Here is a 25,301-nt window from a genome sequence, read left to right as displayed (position 1 = left end):
CAATAAAAGAAGCAGAACCACTGGGATGCACTTCAAGCTTCAGCATTATAAAGACTGTGGGGCAGATTATCAAGAAAGGAAGAAGGAGGTAAAGTGAGGAATAATAGAACAAGCTGGAACCCACAAGCATGAACTGGGAACCCCACAGGATGAACTGAAATCCGTGTCAGCTCTTGTTGCCTCTCCTTGGTGTTGTAGTATTCCATAGAAGACAGGGTCCTTTGCTTGAAGCTAAACACAAACATTCGGTTCAGAAATTACAGAGGTTGAAGGAGAACCCACAGGAAGGTGGGGTAGTTAGTTGCAGACTGCCATGTGACAAGATAAGTCAGCAGGTGAGTTAGCATGAGCTACAAAATGACTGCTACTTAGCTTTCTTTCTCAAATCTTCTGCAAGAATATCTCTTGGGGACCATCCTAACCAGAGACACACAGAAAAAGAAATTCTGGGGAATGTAGTTCAGCCTGGCCAAGGTAATACCATAGCAGTGAAGATAATGTTTGGTATCAATTAAAAATAAAATTTAAATTTAAAAAGTGTTAATATTTATAAATAATTAATAACTCTTAATTGTATTTGCAATAAGTCATGATATACATGTTGTATAAGTCCTCCAACTTTACTATCTTCTTTAATATTTTCCTTTTATTTTCTCTATTTTTTCTTCTCTTTGAATCTGTAAACTAGAGTTTTTCTTGTTTTCTAAAGTTGCTTTACCTTTTAAATATATTTTTGAAACTGCTAAACTTTAAAAAATACAGGCTCAGAACTTGATTGGGATTCATTGAACCTATTGATTAATTTGGAAATAGTTTTCATCTTGATGAAATTGAGTCTAACAAGACATAAATATGTTATTTTTCCTCAACTTCCTCCATTTAATTTCCACCAGCAACGTTTTATAGTTTTAAGCGTAGATTTCTTGCATATCTTTTGCTAGATTTATTTTTATTTAATTTAATTAATTAATTAATTAATTTATTTATTTATTATTATTTTGAGACAGAGTCTCGCCCTGTCGCCCAGGCTGGAGTGCAATGGCATGATCTCCACTTACTGCAACCTCCGCCTCCCGGGTTCAAGTGATTCTCCTGCCTCAGCCTTCTGAGTAGCTGGGATTACAGGACCATGCCACCACGCCCGGTTAATTTTTGTATTTTTAGTAGAGACGGGATTTCACCATATTAGTCAGGCTCGTCTTGAACTCCTGACGTCGTGATCCACCCCCCTCGGCCTCCCAAAGTGTTGGGATTACAGGCGTGAGCCACTAAGCCTGGCAGTTAGATTTATTTTCAGACTCTAAAATGTTTGCTGCTATTGAGAATGAAGTATTTTAATTTTAATTTCCACTTATGCGTATACACATTTTGGATATGGTCAGTAAATAAAAGAAGAAACAGAGACAAATGATGTTCAATTATAGCTGAAAGTGAGCATCTACATATTATTTCAAATGTGAGGTAGAGTGACTGAAGAAATAATTGTGCATAACTCTGCTGCACAATAATATCAATATCAATTCTTTTACATTTTAAACACTAACATTTAAATAACATAATGGTAATAATTAAAAATTAAATTAAAATGTTGATTAACATTCCAGATTTATTTTATATGCAAGAAGGGTATTCCTCGATTACAGACTTCAATGGTGGCTTCACCGAAAAGCCACCAGAATTCAATGCACTTCTTCAATTTCTTCTTCCTTTAACTTACACTTTTCAAAATAACCAAATATAATGCAAAATAAGTAAGCTGCATAAATCACGTAATGAGCAATACCAAAGGTAAATTGACAGTGGAGAGACTTAATAGACATCATCTGAATTCATCACAGTTGTGAGTATCAGTACTAATTAACACCATGTGCCTCTGGATTTGAAGAACGGTAAAGGACTTCGCTTCACTTCTGTGGTATTCCTGCCAGAATAACCTGAATAGAACTCAGAGGAAATATCAGACAAATTCAAATTGAGGGGGCTGACCTACCTTTTTTTTTTTTTTTTTTTTTTTTTGAGACAGAGTCTCAATGTTGTCTCTACGTTGTCTCTATGACAGAGTCTCTATGTTGTCCAGGCTGGAGTGCAGTGGTGCGACCTTGGCTCACTGTAACCTCCACCTCCCAGGTTCAAGCGATTCTCCTGCCTTTGTCTCCCTAGTAGCTGGGATTACAGGCGCGCGCCACCATGCCTGGCTAAGTTTTGTATTTTTAGTGGAGACGGGGTTTCGCCATGTTGGCCAGGCTGGCCTTGAACTGACCTCAAGCGATCCGCCCGCCTCGACCTCCCAAAGTGCTGGGATTACAGGCGTAAGCCACCGCACCCAGCCCTAGTTTTCCAAATGAGGCATATTTGTGAACACAAAGATGAGAGATACCTTATATTTGTTTTCTTCACTGGCGCAATTCCATGAGGAAAATTCGAGGCACGGGGTTCGAAGACAGGAAGTGAGGCAGCATCGCCAAGACCTGCGTTTTGCTCATAGAAAATATTGCTTACTTTTAGAAAAATAAGAATTAATGTCGGGATCCCTGGCACGATGGGAACCCAGTGGCGGTAGAGGTTTGAATGAGCGAGGCATCAGGACAGTCAAGAAGTTTGCACCCTTGTGGTAGGAAATGGGTGGTAAGGATTTCCTTGTTAGGTAATTTCACACTGTCAAACCGATGGGTTGATTAAGTTTGCTCACTTGGAGCAAAAAGCATTCCGTAGTCGGCAGGATTCGAACCTGCGCGGGGAGACCCCAATGGATTTCTAGTCCATCGCCTTAACCACTCGGCCACGACTACAGCTGTATAACGGCTGACTTGGATATATTGGTGAAATCACGTGTCAGGTGATGTGTGCAAACGTTTGTCTTTGGTGAGTTTTTTGGAAATGCTAAGGTGAAATGAGAATTCTAGGAAAGGAAGTCAGAACATCTTTGGTAATTGAGAGCACTGCAATTAGAGAGAGTCCTCATCGCATAAGCATTAACGTTTCCAGCAAATATCCAGTCAGTCGAATAACATCTGGCGAGCGCCTGCCTGCCCCAGGACCGGCCAGGTTTCTGTACTCGCCATAGCTGGTACCAAACCTAGCTGGTACCAAACCTAGCTGGTACCAAACCTAGCCGGTACCGACGGGGAGTCATGGCCAACTCTCCCCTAATCCGGGATGTTCGGACTTCCCGGAGTCCAAAGCTCCTCGGTGAATTACAGTGTTCGTAGGGGAATTCCAGGCACGGAATCGCTTCCGCTGATTTGTGTCTTAGGTGGAGGGAGCGAAAAATTATGTAGAAAAGTCTCCTCTGTGTCACTTCGTTGTGACATTGTTAAGTCTTTTAGGCTCAGAATCTGGTTTGAGTTTTGGCCGACAAAGGGGCTTCCCCCGTTGCTCTAAATTTAGTCAATTCAGCAGATTTTCTTTTTCTCCCTTGTACATTTTGACCTTAATATCTCAATAACAGTGTTTTCCTAAGACCTGAGAGTGATTTTGTCTACCCCGCTTAGAGAGTCTTAATCTAATTTTCTAAAGAAGAAACAGAGGTAGAGGAAGAGGAGAAAAGGGAGAGTGGGCAGAGGAGGGAAGAGAACGATGACAGAGGGGTCAATTGTGACATCTGAACGGAGGAGAGGAGAGGGGTGAAGAGAAGAGTGAAGGCAGGGTAAGGGGGAGTGAAGAAATATTGCTTTACTATGGAAATATTAATAAAATCAACTATAAGAAATCCCATGGTTTAACGAAAGGGGGTCTGTTCTGAGGGGAGTATTAAGCTGAGTTTGGAGTAAGAGAACCAGATTCCATATTTAACTGAGGAGTCTGTTATTTAAACTTCCTTGTTAAAATGAGTATCAGTCACATAAACCTTTAAAAATCGTGTCAAGTTATGAAATGACTAAATACAAATTTAAAGGAAAATATAAGTTGTGATAGAAGGTGTTTCCACAGTCATATCATGTCCCTTTTATTTGGTCTACACATTTTAACAGGCATATAACATTTTAATTAGATTCCTTCAGAACTCTAGTTTGAAGGAGTTAAGTATTAAAGAAATAACAGACTTTTCATGCTTAAATCAGCACAAAAGGAAACTTGCTGTGATTAATATTAATATGAACTGAATTTATTGAATCAGTTCTTGTTTTGCTTAGAATAAAATGAACAGAGACCTGTGATGGCTTCAATCTTTTTTTTTCTCCTCATTCGTATGTGTGGACCAAAGCATGGCAGAATAGATTCATGTAAAACAAATGAATCAGGGTTCACTTGTAGGAAACAAAACTATTCTAGACATATTAGTTCCAAACTGAAAACAGTCCAAAGTCCATCAACAATAGAAAAGATAAATAGTTGTTTTCCATACAAAGGAACAGTAGAGCAATAAGAATAAAGAATTTAATTACACACAAATTGGAAGGATCTCACAAACATAATATTGAAATGATGCCATACACAAAAGCATACATGCCTTTGTTTATATATACTGTAGCTCAAAACAAGCTAAACAAATCTGTGGTGTTAGAAATCAGGAAGGTGATTGTTGAAGGTGGTTACACTGAGAAAGGCCATGAAGAGACTTGTTGGAGATCGTGGGAATGGTTCTATTTTTCAGTCTGAGTTCTGGGTTCATAGGTGTGTTCACTTTGTGAAAATTTCTTGAGCTGTATAGTTATGCTTTATATACTTTTCTGCATCAACATTGTGTTATAGGTCAATTAAAAATTTACTTAGGCAAGGTGTGGTGGCTAACATATGTAATCCCAGCACTTTGGGAGGCCAAGGTGGGAGGATCACTTGAGGCCAGGCATCCAAGACCAACCTGGGCAACAGCCAACTCTTCCTTCTTCTAAGGGAAATTCTGACATGCAGCGTATTATGGGAATGCTTCAACAGATATTACAGATACATTCTTCTAATTCATCTTTGCGAGCTTTCCCTGTTTCTTTTCCTTCTGCCCCTTTAGAAGGGGATTTTCCAGAGCCTCCAACCCCCCAGCTTCCTTACCTTTGCCTGGCAAAGTTTTCTCAGTGCCTTTCCTGCCATTGGGGGAGGGAAAAAAAAAAAAAAGATAAGAAAATTTGAGGAGCTGGATCTGTTTCCAATTATTTGTGCTTCTTTTGCTCCTAATGCTCAGTTTCCAAATGGTGGCAATAATGTCCAATTTAATGCCTTACAATTTAAATTTTTGAAAGAAATAAAAGCTGCCTTTTCTAACTATGGACCTCAATCTCCTTTTATCCTTGGTCTTCTTGATGCTTTTTCATCAAAAAATTTGATGATTCCTATAGACTGGGAGACTTTGGGGAAGGCTGTTCTTGATCGTTCTCAGTGGTTACAATTGCACAGCTGATGGATGGACAAGGCGCATGTACAGGCTAGAAAAAATGCTATGTGTGATCCCCCAGGACCCACTGAGGAACAACTCACAGGCACGGGCCAATATGCTACTCTTAATGCTCAGGCTGGCCTAGATGATGTCGCCCTTACTCAAATCAAGACTTTGTTTTTAAGGGCCTGAAATAAGGTAAAAATAGCAGGAAAATCTTCCCTCTCCTTTGTGAAGATTTTACAGGGCACAAATAAACCATATCCAAATTTTGTAGCCCGTCTTCAAGATGCTGTCTTAAAAACTGTGGGTGTTGGCCCTACTTCAAAAATTTTGTTACAAACATTGTCTTTTAAAAATGCTAATGCTGACTGTCAAAAGTTGTTGAGACCATTAAAGGCCAGTGGGGCGAATTTAGATAAATATATTAGAGCTTGTGCTGGTGTTGGAGGGGCTATTTATAATGCTCAATTATTTGCTGGAGCCCTATCTACAGCCTTAAAAAAAAATAACAAACAAGGTGTTTGCTTTCAATGTGGTAAACCTAGACATTTCAAGAAAGAATGTCGTAAAAAATTGAACACTTTTATCCCTCAAGGCAGAAAGCTGCCTTCAGAGGTGTGCAAACGTTGTGGCAAAGGTCGACATTGGACAAATGAATGCCGTTCCAAAACTGATAAAAGTGGAAATTTACTGTCTCCTCTCCCGGGAAACGGGAGCCGGGCCCCACAGGCTTGGGGCCCCAACAATTACAATGCAAGCCTACTACAATACCCACTGAGCAATGGCCTACAACATCAAGGAATAAATTCGAGTCCTCCTTAAGGATCCCACACCTTACCCCAGTTTCCCAGCTTTATGCGACAACTAAGCAGAGTGCCGCTACTGACTTAACTATTATTCAGCCTTATACCTTGTCTCCTAATAGAGGAGTATATAAATTAGCTATTGGAGTGTGTGGCCCTTTGCCAAAAAGACATGTAGGACTTTTGTTAGGTCAAAACAACAGTGCTATACGGGGGTTAATGGTGATTCCAGGAATCATTGATCCTGATGAAATTCTTACTATGGTACAAGTCTCACAATTTATACGCCTAGAGGCAGGGTAGTGTATTGCACAATAACTTTTATTGCCTTTTTTTCCATTCCTATCTAGGGAGATATCTTGACAGGGAGGGTTCAGTAGCACAAAAAAAAACTGTTTTTTGGGAAACTTTAGTTTCTGATCAAAAGCCCTTATATTCATTACACATTAATAAAATAGTTTTTAAAGGGTTAATTAACATGGGGGTGGAGGTGTCTATCATTTGTTTAAATCAGTGTCCTATGCAATGGGAAAAAAAGACAAGTTTCAGTTACACTCACTGGTTGGGTGCTGCTTCTGTGGTTTATCAAAGTGTAGAACCTTTAACCTGTGTCGGTCCTAAAGGTCAACAAGGTCAAGTGTTTTTTTATATTGTTCCTATCAATATTAATCTTTGGGGACAAGATCTTTTACAACAATTTGGTGCTTTTTTAAACATTCCTCATATTTCTTCAGCTGCCAAAAATATGATGTTCAAAATGGGCTACAATCCTTTAAACGCATAGCCACTATTCACCAGTGTCAATGTTTATAATTAAAGTGGAAAACTACTGCTCCTGTTTAGGTGAAACAGTAGCCATTATCTAAAGAAAAACTTAGGGCTTTAAAAGAGTTACTCAAAAAACAATTGGCCGAGGGGCATATAAAGCCAAGTACTTCTGCATGGAATTCCCCTGTCTTTGTCATGTTAAAAAAAAAAAAAAAGTGAAAAATGACGTTTATTAACTAATCTTAAAACTGTAAATGTTTACATTCAACCTAGGGGAAGTTTACAGCCTGGTCTTCCTAATCCTACCCTTATCCCACAAAGTTAAAAATTAATGGTCATAAATCTCAAAGATTGTTTTTTCTCTATTCCATTACAACCTCAAGATTGTAAAAAGTTTGCCTTTACTATTCCTAAATATAATAATGGGCAGCCCCTTCAAAAATATCAGTGGAAGGTTCTTCCCCAGGGTATGCTTAATAGCCCTATTTTATGTCAAAAATTTGTACATAGGACTTTAAATCCTGTAAAAAATCAGTTTCCAACTGTGTTAATTTATCATTATATGGATAATATTTTATTGGCTACCCCTGACGTAACCCTCCAAAATCAAGTTTTTAAGGTTTTACAACAACAGTTAATTCATTATAATTTACAAATATCTCCTAAGAAGGTACAAACTCAGTTCCCCGTTCAATATTTGGGGTATCTATTGGCTAAAAAACAAATCCGCCCACAAAAGGTTCAAATTAGGAGAAATCAACTTGTGACCCTTAATAATTTTCAAAAATTGTTGAGAGATATTAATTGACTTTGTCCCATCTTAAATATTCCTACTTATAAATTACAACATTTGTTTGCTACCTTAAAAGGAAATTCAGATTTAAACAGTTCTCAGCAATTATCCCCTACTACAAAAAAAAATTGTCTTTTATAAAAAATAAAATTAGTAAAGCTCATCTTAATTATATTATACCCGATCTTCCACTCTCTTTATGTCTTTTTCATACTCCTCATTCACCAACAGCCATCTTACATCAGGATAATAACATTCTAAAGTGGCTATTTTTGACTAATAAAGCCATTAAAAATTTTACCCTTATATTAATAAATTGGCTAAATTAATTATTAAAGGACAACATAAAACTCGTCAATTACTTGGAACTAACCCTATAAAAATTATTACCCAATTATCTAATCAATACATTAAATCTCTACTAAAAACTCATAAAAGATAACAAGTGACTTACACTAAGTGTACTGGTTCCTTTTCTCAACACTATCCCAATCATAGATTATTTACTTTCTACAACAATATTCTTTCCTGCCCTATAATCCTATTTCTTATACTCCGGTTAAAGGTCCCACCTTTTTTACTAATACTTCTAACAATAAAAAAACTAAATACTGGACATCAAATAATTCAAAAATTTCTCACTATCCATTTAAATCTGTACAACAAAAAAAACTTTTTGCCATTCTTATGGTACTACAAAATTGGCCTCAAACCCCTTATAATATAGTTAGTAATTCCCAATATACTGTATATGTGACTAAGTATATTTCTCAAACTTCTTTACCATTACTCCCAAAAACCCCTTTACAAAAACTATTTTCCTTATTGTTCTTGACTCTTACTTCCTGTACAATCCCCCTTTTTATCACTCATATTCGTTCACATTCAGCTTTACCAGGACCTTTAACTTTTGGTAATAGCCAAATTAATTCTTTACTTGTTGATAATGTCCAACAGACTCAACATAAACATCAATTACATCATACTAACAGTTTAAAATTACAATGGTGATTTTCTATAACACGCCATCAAGCCCAAACTATTGTCAAAACCTGTCCATCTTGTGCTCCTATTATTGCACCCTTTTTAAGTCCAGGTATAAATCCCCAAAACACTCCACAAAATCATATTTAACAAATAAATATAACTTATATTTCTTCTTTTGGTCATTTAAAATATGTTCATCGTACAATTGATACTTAGTCACACTTCCAATGGGCTACACCATTACCCTCTAAAAAAGCTAATTCTGTTATTACTCATTTACTTACTTCCTTTACAGTTATAGAAGTTCCTACTAAATTAAAAACTGACAATGCTCCTACTTATTACTCTCATAAATTGGCTGCCTTCCTCTCTTCATACCACATTCGTCATTCCACTGGCATTCCATTTAACAGTCAAGGTCAAGCAATTATTAAAAAAGCTAATACTACCTTAAAATTACAACTTTTAAAACAAACAGGGGGAAATGGACGAGATTCCCCAAAACATCAAATTCTGAAAGCTCTTTTTACTTTAAATTTTCTTAACTATTGGCTCCAATTACAGCAATCTACAGCAATAAAACATTTTCAACAACCATTAGAAAAGCCACAAGCTAACAATTTGTGGGTGTACTATCCTTCATTACAAGGCCAATATTTAAAAGGAAAAGTTTTACAGTGGGGTTGAGGTTATGCTCTCGTTCGTACAGGTGCCGGAGATAAGTGGTTCCCATCCCGACGGTTAAAGCAGTGCCATGGCGAAGAGGAGCCGGCCGGAAGACTTCCTGGCAGCATTTCAAAAATTAAATCTAAGTACTCAGAAAACCTTCACCTACGAAACTCGTCAAGCGGAACCTCCGACATAGGGTCAGCTGAAAAAACTTACTCAAGAAGCTGAAGGGGTTGTTCAACAAGCTGGACAGCCCAAAACCTCACTGACCTTATTTCTGGCTATACTAGCTGTAGTGAATTGCCAAATAACAACTGGAGAATTCACATATTGGACTTATATTCCCTTTCCACCCTTATATCAAGGTGTGGCCTAGGGAGACAAAGAAGTTTTAGTATTTACTAATGATACTACTTGGATGCCATCACCTTTTTAAAACCAGGATCCTGAGTTAGACACGGGTACAGTAAACAGTTCATATCAATTTTGGATGGAAGGGTTACCTATATGTCTTGGGAACAGTCCACATTGTTTACATCCTTCTCATGAGGCTTGGGCTTTGCGCTAAAATCATAGTCACATTGCTGCCTTTACTATGATTGTTGTTACTCAGAGTTTTAAATATAATCATATTGCTCTGCTTAATGAAACCTTGCCTACTACATTATCCTTATGTCCTATTCCTGACGTGTCCGGAGGTGTTTCCCAATTAGAGTGGACTAAATGTAGAGAAAGTGGACCACAATTATTATTAGAGGTAAAAGGTAGGAATTACAGATACCTTGTCACTGACTAGAGTGTGCATGGAGATTTTCAGACTAAGTTTAGCCACATTAGCCTACGATGGCATAGAAATAATCACACCATTTATGCTGATGGTAATGAAACTATTATTTGACATGATGGTGGCTCGTCGCCCCCTATGCCACATTTGGCCAACACCTCACAAATACAAAGTCATATAGGGAAGTTACTAGCTGCTGGTAAACCAATGTCTACTTTTACAGGAAACATGTCCTTAAATATCACTAATCTTTCTAATCCTTTCCATATATCTTTACATCGAAACACATCTAGATATATCATTGCTTGTGTTAAAAAAAAAAAAACCTTACTTGTTGTTAGCAAGAATCTTTAAATGGGATAATAATACAGGAGTAGTTAACTGTACAGACAATTGTACATTTTTAAGCTGTATAAATACTACTTGGTGGCATAATAATTGGAATGAGACTCACTCCGATATATATATTTTAAGAGCTAAAAAAGAAACCTGGTTACCTGTGAACTTGACACACACCTGGAGTGAATCTACTGGGGTTACTCAGATTTACAAAGTAATGCAAGATCTTGTCCACCGCAGCTGGAGAGCGGTTGGGATCGTTGTAACAGCAGTAGTGGGACTTGTGGCCATTGCTTCCACCGCTGCTGTTGCTGGACTGGCGTTACATCAGAGTATCCAAAATGCAGAGTTCGTGCAACAATAGCATGAACAATCTCACTTGTTGTGGCAACAACAACGAGACATCGATGCTCATTTGACTGAACGAGTAGATAACTTAGAACAAGTGGTTTCTTGGATAGGGGATCAGCTGACAGTGTTAAATACTCGAGCCTTGTTAAAATGTGACTGGAATACTACTCAATTTTGTATTACCCCTGTTCCTTTTAACAGCACTGTACATAATTGGACAGAGAAAAAAAGACTTTTAATTGGTCATAACAATCCTTTCCTGGAAATACAAGAACTAACACACAATATTTCTAAAACGTTTCGTAATCAGTTACCATTGTTGACTGGTGCAGATTTAATGACTGGTATTGCGCAAAACCTGAAATCTTTAAACCCTATGAGTACTGTAAAAGTTTTACTGACTTTTGTTTCTAGTAATGTATTGATTGTTGTTTTTGCCTTTGTCATTTTCACAGTCTACTAGAAACGGTGCCAAAGGGCAAACACCGAATCCCAGTGAGCCCAATATGTAATGATGGTTTTAAAAAAAAATTCAAACCTGTAAATAAAGAAGGGGGAGATGTAGAGGACTGTGTGCTCGCAAATGAGATGTTCCCAATAAGCCCTGCTCTTGCAAACAAAGCAGGACATTCCTTCTCTGCAAACAAGAAGGATAAAGGAGCCAGCTGTAAATAGCGGACTCTGGGAACTGGTCAATGTTTACTGATCTTGCGAGTCAAGGAAAGGTCAGAGAAGCAACACATGTCCCGTGACTTGGCAACATTCCACAAAGGGCTGGATAAAATAAAGCAGAGTGTGCCGTTCAGGGCGGCCGCCATGTATGTCTTGTCCTGTGTTGTCTTGTGTGTTCATTCCTTTGTTTAGGAAACACGCGGACCCCAACACTGAGAGGCTAGGCCCATCTCGTCCCTTCAAGTTTTTCTGCCTGCTTTATATTCGCTGGTGGCTAAGTAGATGGTGCCCACCCAATTAAGGGTGGGTCTGCCTTCCCCAGCCCACTGACTCAAATGTTAATGTCCTTTGGCAACACCCTTACAGACACACCCGGGATCAATATTGCATCCTTCAATCCAGTTGAATTGACACTCAGTATTAACCATCACACTAGACATGGATCCTTTGTCATAAATATGTATTACAAATATCTTCTATTCTGTGCGTTGCCTTTTCACATTGTTGATGATGTCTTTGGATGACTGAAGTTCTGAAGTCTGAAAGAAGGTCAATTTATCAATCTGTTTCTTTTATAGTTATTGCTTTTGGTGCTTATTAAACAGGAAGTATTTGCCAACCCAAAGTTCATGAAGATAGTTCATTGTTTTCTTTTATAATTTTATTGTTTTAACTTGAACATTTGGATCTTTAATCCATCTTGAATTTTTTTAGGGAATAATTTAAGGAAGACGTCAGTGCCTACATTGTCTTCCTTTGTATATCCAGTTGATTCAGCACCACCTTTGGAAAAATCTACCTCTTTCCCCGATTGAATTGCATTTTATGTGGTTTTACAAAGGTAGATTCATTTTGTTTCATTGGTCTCTATCTTTATGTCAGTAACACTTTCTTAATCAGTGTATCTTTAGAATAAGAGAAATCTCATTATGTGGTAGTGAAAGTCTTCAGATTTGCTCTTCCTCTGCAAGATTTCCTTGGTGATTCTAGGTCCTCTCCAGTTGCACATGCATTTTAGAAACAACTTGTCAATTCTACCAAAAGTCCTGTTTCAATATTTTATTTTGATTACATTGAATCTGAGCCTTTCAATCAATGAATATGTTATATCCCTTCATTTATTTTGATATTTTAAAAATTCTGTGCACAGTGATTTGTAGCTATTAATGTACCACTCTTACATATTTTTATTACATTTATTATTGTATTTATTAGTAGGTTATTGATAGTGTTCTTGATATTATAAATCACATTTTAAAAATGTATTGTCTATTTTTTCAAAGTTTATATGAATAGAACATATATTTGAATATTGGTTTTTGTACCCTGTAAACTTATTTTCACTTAATGATTCTAAAAATTTTTAGAGTTTAGAGATTTTTCAAATATATAAATACATTATCTGCAAATGATGGCAGTCTTATTTCTTCATTTTCAATCTTAATATCTTTTAATACTTTGTCTTATGTAATGGCCTATGATCCCCAATACAGTGTTGAATAGCAGTGGTGATAGTGGTCATGTTTGTCTTGGTCCCAATATCTGGAAGAAAGTGTTAAATATTTACTATAATTAGGATATTAAATGCAGGATTTTGTATATATGCATTCTGGGATTAAGAAATTTCCTTTCCATACATAGACTGCCCTTTTTTTTTAAACCAATGTAGTGTTGAATTTTGTCAAATAGTTTTACTGCATCTACTGATAAGATTATTTGTTTTTTTTTCACTTTGTGGTAAATTTAAAGTGATTTTTTTATATTAAAATAATTCATGTTACTGAAACACACATTACAGCTTAACATTTGACTGTTCTTTCTGCATATTACCGGGTCTGATTGCTCTTACTGTGTTTAGTGGTTTTATATCTAGAATGTTTAACACAAAGATTGACTTGTAATTTCTTCTTTAGTAATTCCTTGTCAGGTTTTAATATGAAGATTATGCTGGCCCTATAAAATGAATTGTGAAGAGTTTTCATTTTTTCTATTTTCTGTATATTAGATCTTCCTTAACATTTTAAGATTTCAGCAATGAAGCCATTTTTGCATAGTGTTTGCCTGCTTTGTCTGAAGGTGTTATAGGCTGAATTGTGTCCCCTCAAAATTTACCTGTTGAAGTCCTAACCTCCAGTACTTCAGAATATGGCCGGATGCGGAGATGGAACCTTTAAATAAGTGATTGAGTTTGAATGAGACCATTAAGGTGCCCTAATCTGATCTGACTGGTGAAAAATAAAGATAATTTAAGTCAAACAAAAGTTGAGACAGTATGTCATTAACAGATGTGTATTACAAGACATAATAAAGGTTTTGTTTGTTTGTTTGTTTGAGACAGGGTCTTGCTCTGTCATCCAGGCTGGAGTGCAGTGGCATGGTCTTGGCTCACTGCAGCCTCTGCCTCCCTGTTTCAAGTGATTCTCCTGCCTCACCCTCCTGAGTAACTGGGATTACAGGGGCCCGCCACCACACCCAGCTAATTTTTGTATTTTTAGTAGAGACGGGGTATCACTATGTTGTCCAGGCTGGTCTCGAACTCCTCACCTCAGGTGATCCACCCACCTCAGCCTCCCAAGGTGCTGGGATTACAGGCATGATCCACTGTGCCCAGCCAACAAAGGGTTTCCTTGAGGCTAAAGTAAAACGAAAAATCTGAAAGTTGGAATTAATAAAAGAATTAGCATGGTAGCTGGTTTCATGGTCAAGATACAAAAATTCAAATGTATTTGTATATTAAAAACAAACAAGTGAAAATTAAAAATTAAAAGTTGGGCTGGGCGCGGAGGCTCATGTCTGTAATCTCAGCACTTTGGGACGCCAAGGCGGGCGGATCACCTGAGGTCAGAAGTTCAAGACCAGCCTGGTCAACATGGTGAAACCCTGTCTCTACTAAAAATACAAAATATTAGCTGGGTGCGGCCGGGGACGGTGGCTTACGCCTGTAATCCCTGCACTTTGTGAGGCTGAGGCGGGCGGATCACGAGATCAAGAGATTGAGACCATCCTGGCCAACATGGTCTCTCCTAAAAATACAAAAATTAGGTGGGCGTGCTGGCGTGCGCCTGTAGTCCCAGGTACTCAGGAGGCTGAGGTACGAGAACAGCTTGAACCCGGGAGGCGGAGGTTGCAGTGAGCCGAGATCACACCACTGCACTCTAGCCTGGCGACAGAGTGAGACTCCGTCTGAAAAAAAAAAAAAAAAAAAAAAAGTGAAAGTGTTGTGGACAGTGATTGGAATATGGCACACGCCTGTAATCCCAGCACTTTGGGAGGCCGAGGCAGGGAGATTATTTGAGGTCAGGAGTTCGAGACCAGCCTGGCCAACATGGTGAAACCCCGTCTCTACTAAAAATACAAAAATTACCCGGGCATGGTGGTATATGCCTGTAATCCCAGCTACTCCGGAGGCTGAGGCAGGAGAATTGCTTGAACCTGGGAGGTGGAGGTTGCAGTGAGCCGAGATCACACCATTGCACTCCAGCTCTGGCAACAGGGTGAGACTCTGTCTCAAAAACAAACCAACCAACCAACCAGATTGGGCCTGGTGCAGTGGTTCCTGCCTGTAATCCCAGCAGTTTGGGAGGCTGAGGTGGGTGGATCACTTGAGCCCAGGAGTTAGAGACCAGCCTAGGCGATATAGGATATCAATCTAGATATTAATAATTTGATGGCTTCAGATATAGATATAAATATAGATATAGATACAGATATTGCAAATGCCTTCTCCATTTCTTGGCTGTGTTTTCACTCTTTTAATGCTGTCTTTTGCAGCCAATACATCCCTTATTTAAAATAAGCCCAACACATCTTATTTAATGATTTATATTCCTTATGTACTGTTTGAGAAATCTTTGCCTAGCCCAAGTTCATGAAGATGTTCTACTGTGTTTTCTTCTAGAAATTGTATCTTTTTTTCTATCACATTGATGTCTATTATATAATAAAATAATTTTGTTTATAATGTGACATAGGAATCAAGGTTTATTTTACTCAATGTGATTATAAAGATCATTCTTACTTGACTGAATTGACCTATAACCTATTTTGTAAATTGGCAGCATAAATTTTCAAGCTTAGCTAATTTTCTACAGTATAGACATGATTTTTCAAATTCTTTTGCATTTACAAAAATATACTTAATTTCCACAAAAATACATACTGGGATTTTGATTGGGATTTCATTGAATCTATTGATCAATTTAGGAAAAATTAATATCCTAACAATATCAAATCTTCCAAAATGTAAACCTGATAAATCACTTTACTTATTTAGGTCTTCTTTAATTTATCCCAATAATGTTTTTTAGTTTTTATTATAGTTTTTTGCACACTTTTTTTACATTTATTAATGCTGTTGTAAATGGAATCTTTGTTGCTGTTGTTTAGTGAAACAGTGTCTCATTTTGTCACCCACGCTGGAGTGTAGTGGCATGATGATGGCTTACTGCACCCTTGACCTTCCAGGTTCAAGCGATCGTCTTACCTCAGCCTCCCAAGTAGCTGAGACCACAAGTGTGCACCACCACACCTGGCTAATTTTTTTAAACAATGTTTTTGTAGAGATAGGCTCTCACTATATTGTCTAGTCTCAAACTCCTGGGCTCAAGAGACTTTCCTGCCTCCACCTCCCAAAGTGCTGGGATTACAGGTGGGAGCCACCGCACTCATCCTCAAAAATTGACTTTTTTAAATTTCATTTTTCATTTGTTTGTTGCTAGTATATGTGAGTATATTTGATATTTTGTATATTGACCATGAAGTCAGAACCATGCTAAACTTACTTACTAATTCCAATCATTTTTTAGATTCTTCTCAGTTTTGTACACTCATAATCAAGTTATCGTCCAATAATGAAGGCTATATTTATTTCCCAATATTAATATCAATCATTTATTTTTCTTATTTTACTGCAGTAGCTACTATTGCCACCATAGTATTGAATGGAAGTGATAATCGTGGGCATTCTTGTCATGTTCCCAAACTCAGGTTCGTTGTAGGTGTTTTGTAGTTAAGCTTTATTAGACTAACAAAATTCCCCTTTATTCTCATTTGAGAGTTTTAAATCATGAATTATTGAATTTCATCAAATGCTTATTCTATGTCTACTTAGATGAAAATTTGGTTTTTATAGTTATTCTATTAATGTGGAAAATTACATTTTAAAAGGTTAAACCAAATTTCCATTTCTAGAGTAAATCTCATTTGAACATAATGTTTTGAGTTTTAAAATAATATGCTCTATTTACTTTGCTGATATTTTGGTTAAAAGTTGAGTCTAAGTTTAAAAGAAATATTGGCAGTAATATTCTGTTCTTGTACTCTTTTTTTGAGTTTTGGTTTCAGAATTACGTCTGTGTAGTCAAATTAGCCGAACAATGTTTTCTCTTTTTCAGTTCTCTAAATGGCTTTCTGAAAGACTGATATTATTTATCTCTTATTTGTAGGTGGGAATTCACAAGTGAATCTACCTACGCCTAGAGGTTAATATGAGTGGCTCTTTAAATTATGGATTTAATTTTTCCAATAAGTATAGGACAATAAAGATTTCCTATTGCTTTTTGTGTCAGTTGTGGCATATTGTTTGTCTTTTTTTCTTTTTTCTTTTGAGATGGAGTCTCACTGTGTGGCACAGGCTGGAGTGAAGTGGCACGATCTTGGCTCACTGCAGCCTCCACCTCCCAGGTTCAAGCAATTCTTGTGCCTCAGCCTCCCGAGTAGCTGGGATTACAGGCATGTGCCACCACACCCGGCTAATTTTTGTATTTTTAGTAGAGACCAGGTTTCACCATATTGGCCAGGCTGGTCTCAAACTCCTGACCTCAGGTGATCCACCTGCCTTGGCCTCCTGAAGTGCTGGGATTACAGGCGTGATCCACTGCACCCGGCCACATTGTGTTTTTCAAGGAATGTATCTATTTCATCAAATGTTTCATGTATATTGACATAAATACATTTATAATACCTCTGTCTTGTTTTTAAAATATCTTTAGGATATATATATATATATGTGTGTGTGTATGTGTATACACATACATATAATCTGTTTCATTCCCAATGATAGTATTCATATGTTATCGTACCCTCTTTTTAAAATCAGTCTTATCAATCTTTTCAAAGAACCAAACTTTTACTTTGTTGATTTTCTGTGATGTATGTTTGCTTTCCATTTTATTGATTTCTGCACTTATTTTTAATAGCTCCTTGTACTTTTTGCATTTAAATTGCTGGCTTTTTATAGTCTCTTGAGTTACATCGCTGATTTTCAACCTTTCTATTGTTGTAATACATGTAGTTAAAAGTAAAAGTTGTTCTCTATAAACAGCTTTAGATACATTAGACAAATTATGATACGTCTTATTTTCATTATCTTTCAGCTTAAAATATTTTAAAATTTCTATTGTGTTTTCTTCTTTGACCTGTAGAGTGTAGGACACAAACTGCTTTATTTCCAAACTTTCATAGTCTTCTGGTAGTTTTTCCGGAATACAACAAAGACTGAAGCTTTGTTACAATTTGTTTAGTTTAGTTTTTCCTTGCTGTGAAGGCATAGCCTTACTCCTTTCATGTGGTCCTTTAAAGGTTTATCACTTAAAGGTTTATCACTTAGCGCTAAGGGTTAGTATTTCTTAAGTCTCAAAACAACAGCCATTTTACCAATGGGGCTCCAACTGGGAGAAGCATGAACATCAACCTCTGTCTCCCTAGAATCATGCAGCTGCTGGATCTCTACAGATCATTAGCCCTCCAGTTGCTCTTTCCTGTATTGGAACATCTTCCTGTGTAGGTACAACTTAGGAATTAGCCAGTAATATAAAGAGAATTTATAATACAAATTTGAGATCTTTCTCTGTGGTTCCCTCATCACTTGAATTTTGACCATCAAGTTCTATGCACTTTGGTAGCCCCAAACTCTGACCAGTGTCTCCTTAATGCAGTACAACTGCCTCTTTCCACATGAGGTCCATTCCACAATGGTGCAATACAGAACACACCTTTGGGAGGAAAGCACCTTCGAATGTGCAAACTCATATCATGTGCTTCCCTTCTTTCAAGGACTGTAGTTTGTCAAGGCTTGCCTGGGTTGACAGCTCATCAGTGCCTTCAAACAGTTGCTTTAAGTTGGGCGTGGTGGCCCACACCTGCAATCCCAGTACTTTGGGAGGCCAAGGCGGGTGGATCACGAGGTCAGGAGTTCAAGACCAGCCTGGCCAACATGGTGAAACCCTGTCTCTACTCAAAAGACGCGCCTGTAATCCCAGCCACTCGGGAGGCTGAGCCAGGAGAATGACTTGAACCTGGTAGGCGGAGGTTGTGGTGAGCCAAGATTGCGCCATTGCTTTCCAGCCTGGGCAACAGCAGCCTGGGTGACAGAGCAAGACTCTGTCTCAAAGGAAAAAAAAAAACCAGAAACAAACAAAAAAACTAGTTGCTTTATAGATCTCATCAACAATGAATAATTTTTCTTCTAGATTAAAAAAGAAGTAATAGATTAAAAAGGTAGTAACAGAGACAAATGAGATTCAATGTTAGGTGAAAAGGATAGGGCATCAATCACTCTACTGTGCAACAGTGTTAATAAAAAAAAAGAATCTATTGGCTGAAAGTGCTGCACAATGATATTAACTTTTAAATTTGATGGCCAAAATTTCGTGACAAAATGTTAATAATTATTGTTCTTTTTTTTTTTTTTTCAAGACAGGGTCTCGCTCTGTCACCCAGGCTGGAGTGCAATGCTGCGATCTTGGCTCACTGCAACCTCCGCCTCCCGGGTTCAAGTGATTCTCCTGCCTCAGCTTCCGAGTAGCTGGGATTACAGGTGCCTACCACCACGCCCAGTTAATTTTTGTATTTTTAGTAGAGACGGAGTTTCACCAGGTTGGCCAGGCTGGTCTCGAACTCCTGACCTCAGGTGATCCACCTGCCTCAGCCTCCCAAAGTGCTTGGATTACAGGCATGAGCCACTGCCCCCGGCCAATAATTATTTTTAAAACAAAATCAGATATACTGTTATATGCTGGAAGAGTATTCCTTCATTAAAGAAGCAATGCTGTTGGCTTTGACTATGGCTCACGAAAATATTGCTTTTCATATTCATCCATTCACCACTGGTCGAGGGTATATACTGGGTACACTTCTAATTCCTACCTTATTATAAGGGAGCTTAGAATGATTTGGATTTGGCCATACCTTTCCATCTTATATTGTTCCTGCTGTTTTGAATTTTAGTACTGTTTGTTTTCATATTCCAAAATGTAATAATTACGAAACAACGTCGTTTTAGGCATTCACTCTTTATTTAGCTTTTGTCACATGTTATGAATTTCCTTTTTCACTTATAACATTTTGAATCCCACTCCTTCATCAGTTCTAAATTCCTATTCATTAATATAGTCATCACTCTGTCATATGTATTGTTCAAAATTGTATATTTGACCTTTTAAATCTTAATTAGTATATTTTAATTTATAGTTTTGTTAGGTTTTTCTCCTTTTAACTTTCCATTCTAAAATTATTTTAGACTGACAGACACAGTACATGGACACAGAGGATTCCTGAGCACCCTTCACCCCAATCCCCTCAATGTTAGCACATTAAGCATATTCCTATATTTTATTTTCCTTCTCTTTCACATATATATACAAACATGTATATTTCTGAACTATTTGACAGTCAGTTTGAAGACACATACCTCCCCTTACCCTTAAATATGTATTTTGTAAATAGGTATGAATTTTCTTAAAACAAAGACATTTGTTCTATAACCATAGAACAATTAATACAATCAGGAATTAACATTCATAAAATAATATCATAAAATCTATTGACTTTATTCATTATTTCAATAATGTCCTTTAATAGCAAGAAAAAAATTCCAGATCATATATTGCTATTATATCTTTAAGATCTTCTATAATGTGGACTATTTAGTCAGCCTTTCTTTGTGTTCAGTAAGTTTATTTTATTTATTTATTTATTTATTTTTCCTCCCTGCTTGCCTGTTACTAGCTTGATGCAAAAGTAATTGCAGTTTTTGAGGCGTACAAGTCAGTTATTTTGTGAAAATCTCCCTCAATCTGGGTTTGTCTGATGTTTTCTGATTCAGATTACATATTTTTGACAATACCACCACAAAAGTGATGTTGTGCTCTCATGAGCACATCCTATAAAAGAGGTACATAATGTAGATTCGTCCCAATACTGATTTAATCACTCGGTTAAGATGGTATCTACCCGGTTTCTCCACTGTGGTGGAGATTACAGTGGAGAGTGGAGATTTTCTTGCTATTACAGAACTTCATGACTTCCACAGCTTACGGTTTTTGCGATCAGTATTTCGTTGGTTTGAAGAAACTCTGATAAAGATAGAGGGAACCCAACATTTACCCAGAAGACTAGAGACTGTGTTTACCAGAAGTGTCCAAAAGTGTGCTTTTGTAAAAACTGAAGCCTCCTCCCCGTCGGGGAATCGAACCCCGGTCTCCCGCGTGACAGGCGGGGATACTCACCACTATACTAACGAGGAACTGACGTGAAAACCGTTCTTAGGAAATCCATGTGAAGTTACTCACTATTCTCTCTTATTTCTTTGCTCTGTAGTCACACGTTCCCCCTACCAAGTATACGCAAGGCACTTCAGCGAACATGTCTGCGCCCAACCGCCAGTTCTCTCCAGTTCCTCCTTCATTCCTCGGACGCTTTGTGAGGCCCTTTTAAAAAAGAACTCTCGCTAGCCTCCTTTGTGGCGCACTGGTTTCCGTCTATGTTCAACCATGGTTTGAGCCCTAGCGAACATAGGAGTTGCAGATTCTGAAAGGTGCGTCCGTTGGTTTCAAAGACAGGAAAAGCGGAGGTGGGACCAATACCTGCGCTCCGCTGAGGCAAAATAGATTAAGAATCTGCAGATGTATTTTTAAAGTTCAGGATGCGTTAAGTGGCACGCAGAAGCTTTATCACGAGTTCCCTCGCCCGGACTCAAAGCAAATATGACATCGTATTTCCTCGCTGAACCGCTCTGAGTAAAACATCCCATAGTCGGCAAAAGTTCAGGTGGCCTTAAAAGGAACGCAGAAGCTTTACCATGAGTTCCCTCACTCCCAAACTGAAAGCAAACGTAAGATCGTATTTCCTCGCTGCACTGTTCTCAGTAAAACATCCCGTAGTCGGCAGGATTCGAACCTGCGCGGGGAGACCCCAATGGATTTCTAGTCCATCGCCTTAACCACTCGGCCACGACTACACGAATGGAGAACGTTCCCTTCAAGTCTTTAAACAGAAATTACATCCGCTAACTAACAAGAAAGGGCCAAAAGAACAAAATACGGTAAAAATGGTTTCCGGCGCAAGAAACTAGAGTCTGCGAGTACATCAGAAACTCTGAGGTGACGTGCAAGTTGGATAAGGCAAGCCAGCCGCAAGGAGTCCTTGCCCTATCAGCAGTACCGTTTCCAGAAAACTAGAGACCACTGTACCTCTCTCACCTAGACCCAAACCGACCCCGCAAGGAAGTGGAATCAGACCCTCACCCTAAATCTAGGCCTGACACAGTTAGTTTTTGTTTGAAACTTCCTCGCATTGAGGCTCCTTGATGAATGCTAATGGCTTTCAAGAAGGGACTAACTTCTGATTTGTGTCTGAACTGGAGGGCCAGAAAATGATGCAGAAAACCCTACTTGCACTTTCTTGCTCTGATGAGGTCCCTAAGTCTCTAGGCTCACACCAACCCAAGGAAGTATCTACCCAGTCGCGTTTGCACGGCATTTTGCATTTCACAGTGCGCTTCCGCGCTCCAGTTGGGTTAAGAAAGAAATTTATAGACGATTCATGAGTTCCCATGGAACCGGGTTACCTATCAAAAAGGAAGATCCTACTTTGATTTTTGGCCAAGGCAGACGCTCCTTCTCTCAAAATCTAACCCACGCAGTATATTTTCTTTTTCTCTTGTGCTTCGGTATTGAAGTCTAAAGCTGCCGGTCCTGGAGTTTTCCTGAGCCCTTTGGGTGCACAGATTACTGTAACTGGCTTTCGTCTACTTCTTGGAACCATATACTAATCTAAGAAAAGAGGGAAACAATCGCAAGCTAAGAAACCATGTCGACTAAGTAGATAAATGAGGAAGAGGGACAAGGAGGAAGAGGGAGAGAAGAAAGTGACCAGAAGGGAGAAGGAAGGAAGGAGGGACAGGAGGTAGAAATAAGAGGATGAAGGAGAAAGAAGAGGAGAAAGAGGAAGAGAAGAAAGGAAGGAAGAGCGGGATGGAAAAGACAGAGATTTTCTGAGGAGCCTTGTTAGCGCTCAGAAAACGATACCCCAAAGTATGGCTCTTGGAAGTGCTGAGTACTTTGAACAACCTAAGAACCTCAGAACCAAAGTCTCTCTGACCTTCCGCAGCCCCACTGCCTCCTGATCCTCTTTCATTCCGGAATGGCAGGGAGGGGCTTTCACTGAAGTTTCCCATATTTGAAGGAAAGAGATTGTCATGAACCCTCTCCTGGAATCTGTACTAAACCAGGGAAGATTAACTCAGATCCCAGGAGAGAAAACTAAAGGTCTCCACGCCCGGGACATCTCGCCGAGCCAGCCTTCAGTTCTTTTCTTCACCACCTTTCTGAGGGCTGCTACTTGAGAGACTTTATCTGTGTAATAAGACAAGCTTTTTTACCAGAGTAGTTCCTGCCCTAACCCTCACATTACTTCTCACCACCACCTTCCAGGAGCCTTCAAGCCCCTATTTCTTTATGTAGCTCCAAGACCTATTTAAGCTTCAACCATCTGCCCCTTCTTTGAGTCTCACTTACACTTTCTGGGACCCCTGTGCATATGTGCATAATAAATGTGTATGCCTTTGCTTCTGTTAATCTGTCTACTGGCAACTTTATTTCTCAGACTCAGATAACCAAACTCCAGAGCGGAGAAAAAAGATTCTCTCACCCCTACAGGGTCAAAAGAAGACTAAAAGAAATTCACTAGATTTATGGAAGACCATAATTTGAGGGGATAGACATGAAGCAGTTTGATGGGGTAGCGAGGTGTCCATACAGATATAAATTGTGTTATAGATTGTTGTTCATAGTTCATGCATACCACATCCTTTTTATTTGGTGGACATATTTTTGTCAAGCATTTCTTTATATATTTTGTTTGCTGAAATCATTTGCAACTCCAGCTTTGAATACAGTTAGATACCACAGAAATATCAAAAATCTGTTTTAAAAAATAAAAAAAAATTAGAATCAGGGTCTTACTCTGTCACACAGACTGGAGTGCAGTGGCACCATCATAGCTTACAGTAACCTGAACTCTTGGGCACAAGCCATCCTTCTGCCTCAGCCTCCAGAGTAGCTAGGAATAGAAGCATGCACCACCATGCCTAGCTAATTTTTTTTTTCTTTGTAGAAAATAATTTATTTTCTTTGGTATTCCTTGTATTTGAAGAAAAATTGACAATTTGCCTTTTTAAGTATAGAAGGACATCTGATTTGTTTCCAATTTAGGGCTAAAGTAGAAACTGGACTAGTTTTTGTTTCCTGCAACTAAGTCCTGACTCTCTACCTTTACTGAGATCCATTCTACCATGTTTTTGTTTTCAGCCCAGTAAAACAAATAAGATTGCAGCTGTGGCCAGTCCCTAGTCATGGTTACAGTAAAACAAACAAGCCAATAGTTGATTAGTAATTTTAGTTCAAATATATCACTAGTTGCTTTGTATTTTGCTGAGGTGTTTTTTTAAGCACAAAAGGTTTCTGAGGGCTGGGTTCAGTGGCTTATGGATTGTAACCCCATCATTTAGGGAGGCCGAGGTGGGAGGATTGCTTGAGGTCAGGAGTTGGAGGCCACTTTGGGCAACATAGAGATAGAGAAGTCGCTGAAGACAGAAATTATATCTTTCTGTGTCCTCAATATGTATTGAAAGTCTCATTTGTATAAGGTATGGCTAAAAGTTTTCCAAATCATGAGTGCTGGTTCCTTTTGCTGAATAGTTCCTTCCTCAGTTTATTTCTTTCCTCATGCATTTCACCATAAGCAGCAATAACTAACCAGGTTGCACATTCCACATTTTACTTGGAAGTATTCTCAGCTAAATATTCAAGTTCATCATGTACAAATTCTGTTTTCCACCCAACTGTAGAATACAATTCAGCCAAGTCTCTCCCTCTTTATAACAAGATCACCATTCCTTCAGTTTCTAACTGCATGTCATTAATTTCCTTCTGAGACCTTACCATAAGCATATTTAACATTCTTATATTTTAAATTTAATAGAAAACTTTTGGAACAGTTTTAGGTTTATAGAAAAATTGAGTGGAAAGTAGAGTTTCAGTATACTCCTTCCTTCCCCCTTTCTCTCCCAGTCTCTTTATTATTAACATCTTGCATTAGTGTGGTATATTTATTACAATTGATGAGCCAATGTTCATAAATTATTATTAACTAAAGACCATAGTTTATATTACGGGTCACTTTTGTGCTGTATAGTCTATGGGTTTTAACAAATGTATAACAACATGTATCCACCATTACTATATCATACAGAATAGTTTCGCTGCCTTAAAAATCCACTGAACGTCACTTATTCTTCCCTCTTAAAATCCACTGAACACCACTTATTCTTCCCTTTTTCCCTCCCCCTAAGCCCCTGGCAACCACTAATCTTTGCTGTTTCCATAGATTAGCATTTTCAGGGATGTTATATAGATGGAAGCATACAGTATGTAGCCTTTTCCAGATTGACTTCTTTCACTTACCAATATGCACTTAATGGTCTTCTGTTCTTCCTTTTTGGTAGCTTGATAGCTCATTTATTTTCCTTACTGAATATTTCATTGT

General features: G+C 38.2%; 3 non-coding genes across 3 annotated transcripts; all 3 read right to left on the bottom strand.

The window, feature by feature from the left end:
* Nucleotides 1–2,707: 2,707 nt before the first annotated feature.
* TRNAS-AGA lies at nt 2,708–2,789 on the bottom strand. Its single transcript has one exon. It is a non-coding gene; the product is annotated as a tRNA-Ser (tRNA).
* An 18,139-nt stretch (nt 2,790–20,928) lies between these two features.
* Nucleotides 20,929–21,000, bottom strand: TRNAD-GUC. The gene has a single exon. It is a non-coding gene; the product is annotated as a tRNA-Asp (tRNA).
* Nucleotides 21,001–21,632: 632 nt separating this feature from the next.
* Nucleotides 21,633–21,714, bottom strand: TRNAS-AGA. The gene has a single exon. It is a non-coding gene; the product is annotated as a tRNA-Ser (tRNA).
* Between the last annotated feature and the right edge of the window lie 3,587 nt (nt 21,715–25,301).

Source organism: Papio anubis, chromosome 6, assembly GCF_008728515.1.
Source record: "Papio anubis isolate 15944 chromosome 6, Panubis1.0, whole genome shotgun sequence".
Classification (NCBI taxonomy): domain Eukaryota; kingdom Metazoa; phylum Chordata; class Mammalia; order Primates; family Cercopithecidae; genus Papio; species Papio anubis.
The sequence above is the reverse complement of the archived record's forward strand: the minus strand, read 5'-3'. Positions and strand labels throughout refer to the sequence as shown.